The 6000-nt window shown below is 34.9% G+C and overlaps 1 protein-coding gene across 1 annotated transcript in view; it reads left to right on the top strand.

Moving 5' to 3' along the window:
* Positions 1–6000, top strand: part of apc (APC regulator of WNT signaling pathway) — a 75930-nt gene continuing 69930 nt past the window's right edge. Inside the window, exons 1-2 of the mRNA XM_056467276.1 lie at positions 1–200; positions 2465–2521. The gene's annotated coding sequence lies outside the window, so the exon portion shown is untranslated. The remainder of the gene's footprint in view (positions 201–2464; positions 2522–6000) is intronic.

Raw genomic sequence — 6000 nt, 5'->3', positions numbered from 1 at the left:
AAGCGTCGCGGGAACTGGAGCTGCTGAGCAAAAAATCACTCACACAAAAGAAGAAAAAGTTTCAAACAAACAAATGATTTAATCAGCAGGCAGACGAATATCCGTTTACATGGCTCCAACAACATGAGATCGCGGGATTTATCAGGGCCTGGGCGATAAACTCGAGTTATTTAGTGGAAGAGAGGCGAATGTTTGTGCAGGTAAGACTTTAAATAGCTTTAGTAGTGTTTACATAAACGCGTTAATCGACAGAGATACACATCGGTTATTATAGAGCATCTGTTTATAATCTTTCTATTGAGATTGTGAGATGTATTGTTAAAACAAGCAGTGTTTTCTAAAATAGAGTGTTTGTAAGTAGTTTTATGGAGTCGGTAGCACAGATATTGTGAACATTAGGGTAAAGTTGGTTTTATATTCGCACATTCGTTCATTTTTTTTAACAAAGTGACAACTTGTGATATGTTCCTTATATTGTTTATCATGTTACTTTGAATATTCGGTCTGAAATACCATGTAATAGCGGAAATCAGCCCTATTTAACTGTCTGTGAAGATTGTTTTACTCTGCAAGTCTATGACTACTAACTTAATATGATTTCACCTTACATAATTTGCAAATAATACTTTGATAAAATTGTATTATTAAGATGAAAATCAGAATGTGCAAATATAAAACCTTTACCTCAATATTATGAACTCCCATCCACTGGTGTTGACATTTTTATTGATATGTGTTTATCTATCATGTATGTATTCATGCATGTATGTATGTTGTGTTTTTCTTCTCTACGTTGTCTGACAACTTGTCTTTGATAACTATCTATACAGTAAACTCATAAGTCATACTCTAATAATACACTATACTTTGTGATTGCGGTAATTTTGGTTTTATATTCGCACATTTATCCTTAATTAATTTTAGCGAAGTATTTGGAAATTCTGAATAGGGAAATCATATTAGCAGCCAAAGACTATCAGTAAAGCATTCTTCACAGTCAAATAATAAACAGTCAAACAGTGCTAATGTAGTTTTATAGTCATACTTGCATGTGATTTCAGACCAAGTACCATGGTAAACAATATAGGGAGCAAGTTTTCACTGAATGAATGTGTGAATATAAAACCTACTTTATCTCAATTTATTTATGTACAATCGTATAATAAATGATCAAATATTATCTAAATAATATATTATTTTCAGACATAAAAATGTTAAACGTTGTTTGTCATGCAAACAAAATGTGTCATAGTAATCTAATTACATTTCACAGCTCTACATGTACCCCAATATTCCCGACAGTGCTGTTAGACTGTATTAATCTGATATACTTTTATTTTATTTAAATTAGATTTATATATATATATATATATATATATATATATATATATATATATATATATATATATATATATATATATATATGTTACATATGTATATGATAATCCTAGTTTTTCAAAATATTTCTAAAGTGTAGTTTAACAGCAGGAACATTTTCACAGTACTTATTAATGTTGTCACAATGCAGAAATTTCCAACTTCCATTCGTTACTATAAAATTATCGATATTCAATATCATTCTTGATACCGCGGCGAACAAATTCTGCAACATTAAAAGTATGCAAATGAAGTAAAAAGGAAAAAAAAATGCGTAAACGTAAACCGCTTATATCAGATATGTCAGCCTGATCTCACGAGGAAATGTAAGTATTTTACGTTTGGTCAGTTTATTGACTAATTCGTACGAGTTTAGTCATATAAAAATGTATGACTAAAAAGGGGACGTGGCACCCAACCCTAAAGGCTGATTTATACTTCTGCGTCAAGCGCATGCGTATGCTCCGGCGCAGCCTGCGTGTGGTCGCATAGCCCTTGGTGTGGCCAACGCTGACACGCACCTTTTAAAAGATGTAACTACACATCGCAACGACGTGCAGCGGAAGCTCAGTGATTGGTCGGTTTGGTAGTGCTGACGAGTGTGGGTGGGACCTAGAGCCGCGTGAACCCGATGGAGCGAGTGTTTACAAGTGTAGAGTCCCGTGAAGGAGCTCCAGATGGAGACTTTTGTTTTGTGTTAACCTTATGAATAAAGTTGTTGCACGTCAGCCGGTTCCCACCTCAAAATGAGCCCGTTTGAGCCACTTGTACATTAAGGTAGCGTTCAGAAAAACAAAACACCAGTGAAAAAACTCGACACAGAGGAACATAAACACCTTTTTTTAAAAACAAAAAATATTTGTTTTGGATCGTCTCCAAAAGTTAAGCCTTTAAATGTCACTTTAAGCTAATTACTGAAGAATATCTAGTCAAATATTATGTGCTGTCAACATTTGAAGTAAAACACCATAATTGCAGTTTGTTTATCAGATGAGCATTGCAGTGATATTATGCCCTAATGCTCTGGTTATCTTTATTAATCAGTATAAGATGAATATCCTGATAAACTGTATTTGTTTTTCTCCAGGAGTCCCGCAGTGGATCTGTGCCGCTCCTGTTGGCAGGTGCCCTGCTCTGGCAGACGGTGAGGAAAACTTGTGTTTTTTACCAAAACACTGTGCTGCGAGTGTCTTTAAAATGATGGACAGCCCTGAGCTGCGCTGAGGAAAAGTGTTGTTATTTTCCCCGCTGGAGCGTAATGCGGGTTGTTTGGCTTCGAGTGTGGTTTGCCATTGTTTCAGCTGCTCTTGTCATGTGTGCTGCACCTTTCTGGAGCGGTTACAGCCTTTCACCAGAAATTCTGAGTAATGATATTTGATGCTTAGATGGTTCAGATGCCCATGCCTATTTTTAAAGCCCATATTGAATAACGTCTTTGTTATGAGTTTTGACTTCTACCACTGGTGTATTTGTTATTTTACTTGAAAGGTTCAGTTCTCATCTATTGTGTTGTGAAGGGATAGTAGTAGTACTTTTTAGTTTGTATTCGACTGAACAAAAGGCATTTGGAGTTTTGATATAGGGATATATGATATTGTAAATGTGACGGAAAATAATTACGGCACTGTAAAAAATGCTGGGTTCATCGTGTTGTCCAAACACAAACAGATTGAGTTACCTTAATTGTTTTTACAAATTTAAGTGGATTGAACATAAAACAATTAAGTTGTAATGATTCGTCTAATTTTAAATTAATAGTTGGAACAAGCAGCAAAAGATATTTTTTTTGGGTGTATGCAACATGTTTTTTAATCAAATTATAAAAACCAATATATAATGTTATGGTATATTGGTAAATATCTTTACTGCAGAATGTAAGATAATTACCAATAGGCCTGTCGCAATAATCAATATATGGACTTATTGCACAACACATGGACATGACCTCAATCATTTTTGAAAATGCAACATGTATATTGCCCATACATAAAAACCAGATGGCTGATTCTGCAAACTCTCTATCTCTATTGGAGGTGTTAGTATGGTTGAACAAACACTATATTATTTAAAGTATAAATGACTATAGTATATTGTCATGTGGGTGTCTGACGACTGAATATAGTACTGGTAGCAGACATCGCAGGCTCTGTTACTTTTTATTTAGCACTTTTTTTGTTAAAATTTATTCTTATTTATTTATTTAGGTTATGTTTTCACATTGTCATTCCAATACCTCATTATTACATTATTAAACTGACTATAATTAAATGAAATATTCTTAAGAATGAAATCTGATGTGTTCTTTTGAAGAGTGCATTGTGATGCTATTGTCATTCTGGCAATATATAATGAGTGGCGTAATATGGTCTTACAATCATAATAATGTCAGTACATTATATAAGCAATATATTGTACAACAATAAATATATCGTGACAGGCCTGATTACCGTTCATTTTCTTTTATTCTGTGTATATCATGAAATGTAAATAAGTGGGCGTGGTCAAGTCACATGCAGCATGAGTAAAGCTACGGTCACACCGAGCTTTGTGTGTGCGAAATTCTGTCGTACAGCGCTGCGAAAAGGGGCGGGGTTAAACAAGATGATTAGACATTAAAAAAGCGCGCAATTGCTCCATGTTTTAAATTTCTGTCCAGAGAAAGAGAGTCCAGAATTGCTGTTTTGATCCTCGATTGGTCTCACGCAGTCAAGTAATGCCATTTTGCAGGTCAGAGTTCACCAATCTTGAACTCTGCAATGCAACAACATGCGAAACTTAACGTATGACCCTGCATTTCCGGTCTGACGCATTCGCTTGCGTATGAATGGAAGTCTATGGGAGGAAAAGTCAAGTGTGACCGCAGCTTAAGGCTGAGGAAGAAGATTCACGGGAGACTGGCAGCGTTGTCAAGTCCACGGTTTTGTATATTTAGTATTTTTGAAGAAAAAAAGCAGAACTAAAGTGTTTTATATTTATATGAAAATATTTTTTCATATATTTAAATTTTCTTTTCCTCTTACTTTTTTTTAATATATGTGAGAAGATATTAGTTAATGTTTCCTTAATTTCAATCATAAGGTCTGTCCACAACAAACTGTGAAATGTGTCATACAGGGGGATCTGTTGTCCATCTAAAGTCATATTCTGTTTACTTCATTTATAAGATTAAAAATAATAAAATGCAAAACAATCAAATAGGATTAAATCCCTTTCTTTTAAAAAATATTTAAGCTTATTTATTTTATTAAGGCCTTTTGCATAACTACCTTTATTTAAAAAAAAAACATATGTATATCGGTATCGGCCGATAATCACATTTCACGATTCGATTGGTACTCGCTGATCTGGCCGATCTCATGAACCGATCGCTAGTTTTGTTTACGAATTTACAACCTAAGTTATACATCCACAGAGCAATGTTTTCAACTTGCATTGTCAGTAATGTTTATTAGCATTTTTTTTCTATCTGTTTTTAACTATTATTTTTTTGTAAGGCTGCTTTTGACCATTACATGTATGCAACATCCTTAATTTATTCTTATAGGTAAGGAGACATCTCATACATAAAGGGAAATGTGCTTATGCAATGGCAAAGTTATATGAAGCTTGAAGCGTCAGAATCGGTACTCAATCTGATCACGACAAGGAATCGGTACTCCGTATCGGCTGCAAAAATCCCCAAAGAAGCATCCCTATTGTTACAGTGAAATAAACGTTCTCATGTCGTGAAGAAAATAACATTTTGGTCACACCGCCCAGTCCTACATTGGATTAGTAGATGTTTGTATTCCAGCTGCACAATATATCGTTTGAGCATCGATATCGCAATGTGTGAATCCGCAATTGTCACATCGCAGGATCTGCAATGTTGAGTCTGGATTATTTCGCCATAGAACACATGTGATTCGTAGAGTCACTGGAGAGTTTTACCATGATAGAGTGAAGGTTTATCAACTGCATGTGTTTTTAGAGCATGTGACTAAGCATTTCAACAGAGTATAAAACATTTGGACACTAGTGCTGCTACGATACTGGAATTTGGTACCAATCAATACTGATATTTTAAAAATGGCCATTTCCTGCTAACATTTGAGCGCTGTTGAGCGCGTTCTTAAACAGAGCTGATTTGCCATCGTGTTGAATTAGTCATATATTAATATTAATATTTGTTATATATTATATGTTAGTTAATTGTATTGTAAGAAATATCGTTATTGCAACATTTACCAACTTAGCATATCTTCTCAGTATTGTTCATCCCTAGTATCAAAGTCTTAAAAAAAACACACTGACTATCTGTATCATTGCGTCCCAGCCACGTAACTGTTTAACGCTGAGTATTTTCTGCTACTGTACAACTGTATCACTGCAATTACAGTCTGAAGAGTTCCTGAATAAGTCTTTGTGAATAATAAATCATGCTCTATAAGTGGCTGTGATTTTGCTTTTTCTAACTGAGGCTGTGAATAGATAACTCAAAGGAGGAGGGAGGGGGGGCTTTCTCTAGAAACGCTGCGAGTGTTTTTTTCATGTAAATGAGCTTTTGGGTCTTTGAGAGCTGAAAAATGGACATTGGCAGAGACTCTTGTTGGTCAGTCCTCTCTTGTAGCGCAATTCAATGGG

This window comes from Danio aesculapii, chromosome 10 (assembly GCF_903798145.1).
Source record: "Danio aesculapii chromosome 10, fDanAes4.1, whole genome shotgun sequence".
Classification (NCBI taxonomy): domain Eukaryota; kingdom Metazoa; phylum Chordata; class Actinopteri; order Cypriniformes; family Danionidae; genus Danio; species Danio aesculapii.
The sequence above is the reverse complement of the archived record's forward strand: the minus strand, read 5'-3'. Positions and strand labels throughout refer to the sequence as shown.